The sequence below is a fragment of the Zeugodacus cucurbitae genome, chromosome 2 (genome assembly GCF_028554725.1).
Source record: "Zeugodacus cucurbitae isolate PBARC_wt_2022May chromosome 2, idZeuCucr1.2, whole genome shotgun sequence".
Lineage (NCBI taxonomy): Eukaryota > Metazoa > Arthropoda > Insecta > Diptera > Tephritidae > Zeugodacus > Zeugodacus cucurbitae.
The window spans coordinates 17001557-17014994 of NC_071667.1; the positions used below are offsets into that span (position 1 = coordinate 17001557).

At 35.5% G+C, this 13438-nt stretch overlaps 1 protein-coding gene across 2 annotated transcripts in view; it reads left to right on the top strand.

The window, feature by feature from the left end:
- Positions 1-13438, top strand: part of LOC105216636 (soluble guanylate cyclase 88E) — a 129063-nt gene that overhangs the window by 27307 nt on the left and 88318 nt on the right. The window lies entirely within an intron of this gene.

Here is a 13438-nt window from a genome sequence, read left to right on the forward strand (position 1 = left end):
ACCAGAGACACATTTTTCATTATTTTGCTTAGACGTGAGCTTCTTAATACAGTCATAATTTTGAAGCCGTAGATATTATCGTCTACTTGGGAACCAGCATCAACTACACACAACACAACAATGTCAGCCTCGAAATTCAGCGCAGAAACTCTCTTGCCAACAGGTGCTTCTTTAGACTGAGTTGGCAATTGAAAAGTAAAGTCCTCTCTCGACGAACCAAAATCAAACTCTACAAGTCGCTCATTATTCCGTCCTGATGTATTGCGCAGAAGCGTGGACGATACCAACATCCGATGAGACGACTCTAAGGGTTTTCGAGAGAAAGGTTTTGCGAAAGATTTATGGTCCTCTGAACATTGGCAACGGTGATAGGCGTAGACGATGGAACGATGAGCTGTAAGATTTATACGACGGTTGTACTTTCACTGCCATTGAGCAGGTCGAAGAAGTGTTCCCTCCATAATCCCAGTATGCTCTGGACATCCGTTACATTGACATACTTCAGCGAATAAAAAGACAGTGGCTACGCTGGCTAGGTCATTTTATTCGAATGGACGAAAATACTCCAGCTTTGAAAGAGTTCGCGGGTATTGCCGCTGGTGGAAGCCGCGGAAGAGGGCGACCTCCACTCCGTTGGAGAGACCAAGTGGAAAGTGACCTGACAGAAGTTAATGGCGGGCTCTGGTAGATTCGGCTATAATCGCGTAAGCGGCTGCTACACCATATATATATATATATATATATATATATATATATAATTAATACAGGGTGCCGCATAAGAAAAAATGATATTCATAAAATTAAATTTTATTCTGTATAGCAGTGACTTGACTTAGCATTGGCCGATTATCTATGTATATGCAGGTTACCCTCCCCTAAAAAAAATCACTCTTTATAGTACTTTATCAAAAAAAAAGTGTTTAAAAGCTATTCGTAGTAAACATGCGACTGTGTTAACCAATATGCGACAATAACCAGAATGTCAAAGAAAAATGCAATAAATGTCTGAATTTCCGCTGTGAGACTACAATTTCAAAAGTACATAACGCAGTTGAAAAAATCAAATAAAAGCGAAACTAAAAGACTCAACACTGCGAAACTTTTGCAATAAATGAAAATTGGAAAGAGGGATGATGATGGAGATTATGTGCAAAGAGCACAAAAGGGTTCACAAAGCAAACGTTTTGAGGCACAAATGTTATTTTAACATTTGGATGCGATGTGACCTTCTACTAAAAATTCACTGAGTAACTACTTAGTGCTATAAAAAGAGCAAACAAGGGCAAAAATAACAACAACAAACCAAGAGTATGAGAAGTGAGGTGGACAAAGTGAGCAGCGGAAAGTACAAAAGTCGCAAAACGCGCAGAACGCTTTTCCTTTTTAATGCTTAATTTAACCGTTTTTGGTGCGAACATAGACACAACAACGCATAAATTTTTAAACACATGCAAGACCAATTGCTTATACAACAAGCACAGCATATGTAAGTGTATATGTACTCCCATGTGAACTCATGCATATGCTTATATCGGCTTATACCAGACAGTAGTTGCTACTTAGTATGTGTATACCTTTTCCTTCAACAAGTTTCGCCGAAACTACTACACTTTAACCGATTATGCTAAATCACAACCACAACGCACACACACACACATACACCCAGACGCCAAACACACATGCAAATTGCGCAGACACAAAACGTTTTAACGCATGAAATAACCAAAACCAAAAAGAGGAAAAAAACTACCATGCGAGTTTGTTTGTTTGTTTGTGTGCGAACAAACGTGTCAAAATAGGATACAATCGCTTGATCCTTTTCACGCAGCTCGCTCAGCCGGCAAATGCATTCATGTACAGCCTTTGCTGTTGGCTGCCGGCTGTCGACTAGCAAGATTGCGTGCAAAAAACTGTTTTTTTTTTACTTACCCTGTCTACGTTTTTTCAACATGCACTGCAAAGATATGCGAATCTGAATTTGTTTTCAAATGTCACTTTGCGAACAGAAAAACCAAAAAAGGACTAGCTGGTGTGTCTGCCAAAGCATCTCAAAACATGTTTCGCTCTTGTCATGGCAAAGGCAGTGTGTGATAAGAAAAGGGTTAAGTTTTTAAGTCTCACATGGAAATACATTTAATTTATTTTTTATTCAATATCTACGGAGCGCAGTCAAAAAGAAGTGTCAATGTTTACAACCACATACATACATACGTATAAAGGATATTTAGCATAAAAAGAAGGAAATGCGGAGATATTTAATAAATATTGGTTAAAAATCAAATGAAGAATAATATATGTATATGCATTCCATGGATGTGTGTGTATGTAAAGTCCTCCTATTGCCAAGATCAACAGTGTTTCACAGTAACTATTTCACTTTTTATATTTTCGCAACAAAATTGCTAAGAGAGTATTATAGTTTTGTTCACATAACGGTTGTTTGTAACATCCAAAACTAACAGGGCGACGAGACGAGTCAAAATTCGAATGTCTGTCTGTCCGTCCGTTCATCCGTATGTACAAGCTGTAACTTGATTAAAAATGAAGATGTTTTGATGAAACTTGGTACACTTGTTTTTCGGTTCCATAGGAAGGTTGCTTTCGAAGATGGGCAAAATCGGAACACTGCCACACCCACAAAATTGTGAAAACCGAAAGCACATAAAGTGCCATAACTAAACCATAAATAAAGCTATGGAAATAAAATTTGATACAAAGGATCGCACTATGAAGGGGCATATTTGGATGTAATTTTTTTGGGCCCCCTACTAAGTTTTTTTATACATATCTCGTGAACTTAAATTACTTAAGTTATATCAACCAAACTTTTTACAATCGTTTCTTTTCGATACTACCTTATACAGTCCAAAAATGGAGGAAATCGGATTATAACCACGCCCTCATCCCATATAAAGGATATGTTGAAAAATACACTAGATACCTTAAATTTCATTATAAAGATGGTACGGAAGAGTTGCATTCAAATACAAAATTTTAAATGGGCGTGACTCCACCCACTTTTGAGTCAAAAACCATATCTCCCAAACTACTCGACCAATATCAGTGAAAATGGGTTGTGATATTTTCCTTGCATCCCAATGATATGTTGTGAAAATAGGCCAAATCACTTCACAACTACGCCTACTTCCTATATACCAGAACTTTGAAGTCGATCTGAATCGTTTACTTTACAATATATAAAGTAGGAACTAATGAACATATCCTAACTTTGCATAAATATTGCACTTATAGTGTGGCATTGCTCTTCTAAAAATCGTCGAAATCAGATTATAAGTTTTCAAGGCTCCATATATCGAACATGAGGATCTCAGTGCTTTTTTTACCGAAAAGGTAGGTGAGTCTCTTAGATATTTTGAAGAAATTCAGATAGAATATCTTTCTTTTAATAATATGTCTCCGTGCATAAAACACGTGAAATCGGGTCACAACTTCACCCATATTATTAGGGTTTTCAACTGTCAATGGACTTTATACCATATATGTGGGTCAAATTGTGTGTTATAACATTACATGTTATTAATAAAATTAAATAAATAAATTGCGAGAATATAAAATGTTCGGCTACACTCGAACTTAGCCCTTCCTTACACATAATTTTATTATACTCATCCTACAAGTAAATAATTATGCGAGTAAGCAACAGATTAACTTTGCATGAACCACATTATAATTTAATTAAATTAATTTTGTTTATGTATATGAAATTTCTCATGCAACCGTTAAGTTCATAGTCAAACGAACGAAAAAATTAACATAATAAAACCCAGCGGCATTTTAAAATACAACAAGAGTAAAAAGAGTCACAAATTTCGAACTCGCTTATGAATATATTAATGTGCTTATACTTGTATTAGTATGATCTTATATGTATGTATGCCGCTACGTATATATGTATGCGTAGCCATCTAATATGGTATAAAGAGATTATTAAGTTGGGCATGTAAAATATGAAATTCAGCGAATGTGTAAAGTCGCAGAATGTACGCTTACATTAAATATAATTTAATAAACATTTCAAAGCCACACGCATTACAAAAAAATAGAAATTCTAACACATTTTTTTTAATATAAATTAAATATTAGGTTAAATATTCCCTTTCGCTCTTCTACTCTTTATTCAATGTTTTATAAAAACTGTTATAGTGATCGGATTTAGTTCAAATAGGCGGCGTTTCTTTCGATAATCTGTTTCCATCTAGACGGCACCTTCATAATATCCTCCTCGTAGAAGCCCTCCTCCTTATTTGCGAAGAACTCGGACATCCACTTTCTCAAGCCTTTTTTGAGTTCAACATTACACCACCAACGGCGTTCGCCAACGACAGGAACAGGTGGTAACTTGGCGCTATGTCCGGGCTATATGGTGGAAGCGATAAAACCTCCCATCCGAGCTCCCGTAGCTTTTGACGAGTCATCAACGAAGTGTGTGGTTTGGTGTTGTCCTGGTGGAACACTACACCCTTCCTGTTGGCCAATTCTAGACGCTTCTGGTCGATCGCCTGCTTCAAGCGATCCAGTTGTTCACAGTAGATGGTAGAATTAATTCCCTTCCAATCACACCAAACACACAGCAAAACCTTCCTGACCGTTAATACCGGCTTAGCCACTGTTTGGGACGATTCACCGGCCTTCGACCACGACCGTTTTCGCTTGATATTTTCGTATGTGATCCATTTTTCGTCGCCAGTCTCCATCCGCTTCAAAAATGGGTCGAGTTCGTTCCGTTTCAGCAGCATTTCGCAGGTGATGTTTCGGTTCAGAACGTTTCCAAACATCAAGCTTTTTTTATGTATCCAGCCTTCTGCAGATGCTTGCAAATGTTTTGGTGACTAACTCCCATCTCTTGGGCGATGTTACGAGATGCCATATGCCGGTCTAACTCGTTGTTTTCCATGATTTGATCGATATTCGTCGTCACAGGACTTCCGCCGGCTGGCTTATCCATGGTGTTGTTTTCATCCGCTCTGAATTGTCAAACCATTCCTCCGCAGTTGGAAATGATACACCTCAAAACACCACTAATCTAACGGAACGTTTCTCTAGCGGATTTCACCTAATATTAAAGGCGGATATTTTCAAGGTGAATCCAATATATGTGTATACTCCCAACAGCACTCAAGAGTAACTATATTAAAAAAATGTTTCTTTCCCGTGGAATACGTCAATTTCTCACTACTTTGCGCTTGATTGCTAATAATGTAAATAATAGGTTTCCAACAACAACAACAACTCAAGTAATAATAGCATTCATATTAGCATTCTTACTCGCATACTTATTGTGCTACTTCAAATGACAACAATATTTCAAAAGGACACTGCTTAGGTATATTCATGACAAACAGTAAATAACAGTGCTTTAAGAAAAGGAAATGCGGAAGAGCACACGCTTGACGAAGTGAAAAAAGTTGGGATTTCTTTTCTAAGAATTTCTGCTGAAAGTTAATCAACTTAGTAACGTATATGAGGCGGAAAACGGAATATTGAATAGGAAAGGACGAACAACTACCGTATAATGCAGCGCAAAAAAGTGGAAGCAGGCATTTATAATTAATACGTAAAGGGTGGCTCAGAAAGCGAAGTGAAGGCGTATTCATTTTCCATATAAAAAAATATTAATTTTGTTAAACAATTTGAATTTTGGAAGTTTTAATTTATCAGAAATTTTCAACGACAAAATCAGTTTATCCACTGTTTTTACGGTATTTTTGTTACATTTCAACTGAAAATCCTGTTTCAGTGTGAAATTGCCGAACTTTTCTATTCTATGGTTGTTTACAAAAACGTTATATATAAGTATTACTTAGTAGATCACGATTTATCTTATAAAAAAATATAAAGTGATTCGAAAGAAACACTGAATTCGATAGTATGGCATGATTTATATTTTGTAGTTTCTGGAACTACACTAGTTACTAGTATCAGTTATTGCTAAACATTTACTTTATAGTATCCAAACAAAAGAGTCCATTGGGGAAAATTCTGGCTGCGCTTTGAATAACAAACTCTGGTTTTTATGTCATGCTGCTGAGTCCTTTTCAAACTGTGATTACTGATAAAAGCCATTGACAAACGGTAACTCTGGCAAAAAATGCTCTTAGCATGACAGTATATAGTGTTCTGGAAAAGTCCCAAGTGTAACCAGTTCGTTCTTCACCTGGTCTTTCTACTTCCACCGGCGGGTACTGCATCGAACACTTTCAAAGCTGGAGTGCTTTTATCAATTCGGACAACATGACCTAACCAGCGTTGCACTGTCTTTTTATTTGCTGGACTATGTAAATATCGCTGTATAAATCGTACTCATCGTTGCATCATCATCCTTATTTCATCTCTTCGGAAATCGACATCGTCCACACTTCTGCAGAGTTTTGGTTTTAGTTCATCGACTTTTCGATTGCCTACTCAGTCCAAAGGAGCACCTGTTGACACGAGTGATTCTGCGTTTGATTTCAAGGCTGACGTTATTGGTGTTGATCATGCTGGTATCGTATGAGGGTTCTTATTGGTATTAGTCATATTGTGAGTCCTGAGTTCTGAATATTTGTTAAAAATTAAATAACCCAACCCAAATTTAAAAAGAGATTTTTGGGATTGATTCTTATCAGCAGTATGGAGAACTTATGCTGTAAAGCTAAGATACTATATGTTATGATTACTCTGCTCCGTGGTATAAAATTAAAGTTGGAAAAGGTTTCGCTTTAAATATCGTCAGATGCTATTACGAAAAAAGCATACTCGCCTTAAATCACTATAGTAACTGAAAAAACGCTTATAGAAGTGAAAGAATAAAGCAAACAAGAATAAAGAAAATGGGATTTGTTTTAAATTTTCACTTAAAATCATATAAAAACAAAAGAAATTTAACTTAAATTTCAATATAACTGTAAAGCACACCTCCGGAAATGCGGCTAACGAACAACAAAACAAATCTTATACAAATAACCGAAATTAAACTTGAAAAATATTTATCACCAAGTTAAGTGGATGCTAAAAGTAGGCGTCTGAAGGTGAATTAGGTCAAATGCCTGCCAAAGCTTTGAGCGAAGAACAAAGAAGCTTTGAAAGAAGAAGAAAGCCGCAAAACAGGCTATGCAACAGGCAGTGAAATTGGAGGTTACGGCGAAAGCGCACAAAAATGTTCAGCACACATAAATTTTGGCTTAAATTTCGAGGAATTAATTCACAATTTATGGTTGGAGGAAAGGGCAAACATGGCTTCGCATAGACAGTGGTGAAATGTTAGCGAATTCATATATACTTATATTTACTGTTGAAATTAAATGGGTAATGTATTTTAGAAAATGGGAAATAAGCTCAGGTGTGATTTGTACAAAGTAATCATGCCGCTTGATTTTATGGCTTAAGCTATTTTAAGCACAACGCTGTTGCTAGACAAACATACATATATTGGTATCATTATGTTATATTCTAGCAGGCAATATTTTAGAGCAAATTTTTACTTTTATTGTCTGAAGAATACTCAAAATGGTCGTCAAAATAAGTATCGCATACTTTGTTAACCTTTTTAAAATGTGTCAACTTCCTTACTGGCTTCCTCCTTTCACCCAGAAGCATGTTGAAAAGTGACGAGACATGAACTCCTGTTAACTAAAATGTGCTACTGATTCTTATGCTGCGCTCGTTTTATTCCACTTATTTCATTTGCTTTGCTTTACTTTCTCTTTCACTGCGGTCGATGTACTCTCCACTCTCCTATCATTGTGTCCCACTGACCATGTCATTTATTTTGCTTAAATTTTGGTGTCGTACCACTTATTGTGCTTAACTTTATATTGGTGGCAGCGCGGTCAAATTCGAGTACGTACTAACATTTTATTTTATATATTTTTTTACTTTTTTTTTTTGTTCCTTACTAGTCGCCAAAGTGTCTGAGTATACCGCAGAGATTGTTCATAAAATAATTTGTACGTTGTGACAGCAGCATCTGCTGAGGTTGAGCGATAATTTTTTAGCACTCAGTGCTTTTTTAGCACTTCCGTTTTAGACATGCTTACTGGTTTATTTTAAATGCAGGGATGTTTTTAGTTGGTAATATTTTTGAGAGTTTGAAAATTTATTTATCTGTTTTATGTACAAACCATTACTAGTTTCGATATTAGTTCGGGTTTCACGCTGTGGGTCTATTCAATGGTTTTACAAAATAAAGACAAGGGCTCTTTGTGATTCTTCTTATGTTTTTATTAAAGACTACCAGACCGCTTCGGGTTTCGCACGGGTTAAGAGAAACATTTCCAAAGTTATAAATTTTTACATACTTATATACATATCAATGTTCCCGTTTCTTGTGTGGATTCATTTTAAAAAAGTTAAATAAGGAAAATTCGAACATGAAATTATATTTTATTTGCAATGAGCTAAAACCTGATTACGACCTCTAGTCTTTGGTGTCCGATGTCTTTCTCTCTGATTATGAAGGCGTTGGGAATGCTCAGAGTTCGACGCCCTAGTGCGAGCTTGTATATTTCTAGTATATTGTTCTTCAAGCCGCTGCTCACGCTCCGTACTCGACTCTCAAGCGCTAAATTGGGAGGTTTTGAAAGTTTGTTCAGCAAGCAGCTGAGAGCGCTCATTACTCGACTCTCTGGCATGCGATTGAGACGCGAAGAGAATAACTTTCAAGAGGATTTTCAGTTTCAGATTAAGATTCTCTATTACGGAGTTTTTTTGATACCCTCACCTGGGAACTATTTCCAGAAAGTTGAGAATCTTGCAATAAATATAGCCTATGTTAGTCAGGGTGAATAGCTTTCCAATGATGAAAGAATTTTTGAAATCGGCACATTATTTTTTTAGTTTATTCATTACAAACATATATTTTGACAATACAAATATTTTCTCTTTATAATAGTTGTATAGAATAAGTAAGTTGTCTAGTAGAGTAGTATAACGGGATATCAAAGAACAGAATTCTGAGCAGAGATCGACATGTGAGAAACTATATTGTTTTAGACAGAGACTGACAGGCGAACATCTGATTATGGAAATATGCGATACTAAACCTAGTGAGGCAATAATGTATCATTGCATAAACGGAATTTATCGTTTCACACTCAGATTTAGTAATACATTGAACTATTATCTCTTTGCAAACGAAACCTAAAATATTTTCTTGTAATTAAAAAAAAAACACAAAAGTTTCAAAGAATACAGACGAATTGCATATAGTTCACATTATGTTGCCAATGGAAATATTACTAAATTTTTAAGTATAAAAGCGGTAGAACAGAATTTTATATTATATTTCTGAAAGCACTTGACATTGAAAGAGTTTCATCCATGTAATATTGAAATAAGAATGCAATAACGCGTAGCTGCGATTACTTCAAGCCGATTTAAATTACAACTACGTGACCAAGCTGCGTTGTGTCCATCAAAGTGATCCATTGTGCTTAGATTTATTAAATTTAAACTTTATTATTGCCACTTGGAGGTCACTTCTTTAAGGCAGATATGAGTGGCTAACATGCTATATACATATATGAGAGCAAATATATACATACATGTACTTAGTATATAACACAACTGAAATACCACCGTTAGTTCGAGTAGTAGTTTAGCGCCGGGCTAAAATGTGGTCATGTTGACAATTGTGATGTAGGTTCGAAAAGAACATTGGAGAAATAAATAAATTCATATATAGGAAGTAGTTTAGGTTTAGTGGCGAAGAAGAATTATTTCTCAGTGCATATACTAATCTATTTTTTTGTTTTATAAATATATAAATGTATTATATACATCTATAATATAAAAATGAATCGCAAAATATGTTGCTAAGTGCATAACTCGAGAACAGCTGAACCGATTTCGCTAATTCTTTTTTACAATGCTTCTTAAAGTACAAGGATGGTTTTTACGGAGAGAAAAATTAAAAAAATTTCTTAAAAAGTCTAAAATCCACACTTTTCTAATCTCCCATACAAACTACTCTACGAACATAAAAATGAATTGCTGTTCGTTAGTCTCGCAAAAAGTTGAGAACAGACACACCGATCTGGCTAATTTTAGTCTTGAAAAATTCTAGCAAGCCCAAGAAAGGTTAAGAAAGTAAGTAAATATGGAAAAATTGCGAGGGAGATAATAATAAAAGAATTTTGTTTGAATTGACAACAAAAATACAAAATAAAAGAAAACAAAAAATAATAATATTTTGAAGGTTGTCATTGTTGCTTTGTTAAAATATTTTTATCATTTCTCAAATGTATGAGGTTGTGCCGATATCCCAAAACAATTTGTAACCAATAAGGAATGGCTAAGTTCGGGTGCAATTGAACATTTTATACTCTCGCAATTTATTACTATATATCTTTTAAGATAACACACAATCTGACCTATATATTCGGCATATAATCCAGAAGAAAATCATCAAGGTTAAATTGCGTATTCGGCCTTGAAATTACTCATAAATTGCAAATCAATGTTAAACCAGTCTGCAAAATCGCCAAAAATAGCGATATAGCGAAGATTTTCCAGATATTTAAGAAGTCGCTGGAAGCACTGCACAGGATTTTAAAGGATTTACTCGACAACTAAAACGTTTTTGTTAGAGACATGATTCTGTTGGCAGGAGATTTACGCCAGACCCTTCCAATTATTCCTGGATCAACTGTTGCTGACGAACTAATCGCATGCCTAAATCTAATTTGTGGCGACACATAAAGAATCGCCAATTAACAACTAATATACGAGTGATTTCGAAACAATATCAAATTGCGATTGTGGAAGCAGTTGGAAATGATAGCGTCCGAGTTGACACCTCGATGGATTAATGACATTTCAAACAGATTTCTCTCACTTCATTGATTCGAAGGAGAAGCTTATTCATCGTCTTTTCTCTGACATGAAACCACAATATGATAACTATAAATGACTATTTGTGGTAAAAGACAAAGAGCTCGATATCCCGCAGACTATTTAAAATTGCCTGGACTATCCCCACTCACTTGCAATTAAAAGAAGTGTGGGTTGACTTCAATATTTCTCGACTTTTCAATATAACAAGACTGGCTGTGAAGAAGGTAATCAGTATAGTCTTCGAAGCCAAATTTGAGCCAACTTTGAAATATGCTCATTTGTTTCATACTTCAATATACGATTACAATTCAAATTATAACAAATTATGAGGATTTACGATTAATACAGATCTACAATAATATATATTAAGAATTTTCAAATTTACCGGCTATAACTTTTTCGTCTCTATGCGTAAGAATCTTTTCTCTGTATTGAAAAATTTACTAATTTAATGTATACCTTAGGCATAAAAAGGTGTGGCCGGGTCTGCTAGTATATATATATATATATATATTATATTTACAATATTATTTAGAATAATATCTGTCAATATTCAAAGAGACTACAGCGCTCAGTCTTTTCTTGATTTATCGATTTCTTACCTATTTTGAGAAATATTTAATTAAAGCATCATTGCAAACCGATTATATGTATATAAGCATATGCTTTATCTAAAAATATACTTATCAAATATATACATATGTATGTAAGCATATATTATTAATTCCTACTACCTGGAGCTTAAAAATATACACTGGAAACTCATAACTGAGTTTCATACATTACCAGACACACTCAAAAATAATTACATACACATAATATGATTTTTTGCTAATAATTACCAACTTCCTGTGTATCAACGGCAATCAGAATTTAATAAGCTTGCCAACATCCACTGCACACACAACCACACAGTCGCAGCGTTACACAACCATGCATGCATAAATGCCATTTTATTGCTGTTATTTGAGACTTATTACAGCGCATTAAATGAGAAATTTCCAACATTAAATGGGTTGACAAGATTTTAGTCCCACGAATCACTTGTTTTCCTTTGAAAGTGTAACAGCAGAGCTATGCAAGGCGCAGTAGCACAGCGAAGCGTTGGCATCCTATAGCCGCTCATTAAAGTTCATGCATAACATTAACTTGAGAACATATGTGTACTACATATAAGTATAAACAATACGTACTAGTGTGTCACATATAAAGTAAGTGAAAGCTAATGGAATTTTCCAGGTTCTCTAATGCTCTTATATACAATCATATTACTTAGCGAGAATTGCTTTCTTCCGTATAGCAAAAGTGGAAAAGGAAACAAGTAATATGCTTTAGCAAACTATTGAAAACAGCTTTGAACTGTCAATTCAACACAAATTTAAGTTTTTAAAAGAGTTTAAGAAAATACTTTGCGGAGATTAACACTTGGAATTTCTCGCGTGATATATCTAAAAATAAAGGCTTATTTTCAGAAATATTATCATTTATTTCCTAAGAAAATTGCGTGTATCAAAGACAACCGGACGTCGCTTGGCGTAATCTTTAGACTTTCACTGTAGCAATATGCAAATCTTCCTTTTGATCATAGCTTTCGACAAATATTTGCAAGTATTCTCAAATAATGGAGCGAATCTCTAAAATAATTACTGTCCGTATAGAATATGAGCTATAGTCCTTCATCTTCTACTTCTTGGCAGCTTCTGCAGTAATCATTCTAAGACTGCTGACGTGCCTTCCAATCAGACAGTGACCAGTTAAGACCCCTACTAGGGTTCTTATTTCATTCCTTTTAAACTTCAATAGTCGGCATATTTATCTGCGGATTAAATATCTGCCCGTAGCCGGAGGCATAAATACACTCTCTTTCTCTGAATCTAATTGTAAAGTGGTGCCCAGTCGGGCTAGTTCATCTGCTTCATAGTTTCCAGAAATACCACTGTTCGGGATCGCATTGCAAGTTTATAGTAAAATATGTTGTTAGTTCCACCAAGGCATCTTTTCACTATCTTCGATTAGATACCGTGGGACTTTAGTGATTTAAATCCGCTTGGACATTTGTGAATATAAATATTGGTTGGCAAATATCTCCTTTTCGCTTTTTTGCTCTTTATTCAATGATTTATAAAAAGTACAGTGATTGGATTTAGTTAAAATATGCGCCCTTTTGCACGATAATCTGTTTCCATCTAGACGGCAACTTCATAATACCCCCCTCGTAGATGTCCCCTCTTTATTTGCGAAGAACTCGAATAGCCACCTTTCACAAGCCTCTTTTGAGTTCAACCTTACACCATCAAGGGCGTACGCCATGAACAGGAACAGGTGGTAGTCACTTGGTGCTATATCCGGGCTATATGGTGGATGCGATAAAACCTCCCATCCGAGCTCCCGTAGCTTCTGACGAGTCATCAACGAAATGTGTGGTCTGGCGTTGTCCTAGTGTTGCTCTACACCCTTCGTATTGGCCAATTCTAGACGTTTCTGGTCGATCGCCTGCTTCAAACGGTTTATTTGTTCGCAGTAAATAGTAGAATTAAGCGTTTGGCCATATGGGAACAGCTCATAGTGGATGATTCCCTTCCCATCTCACCAAACACACAGCAAA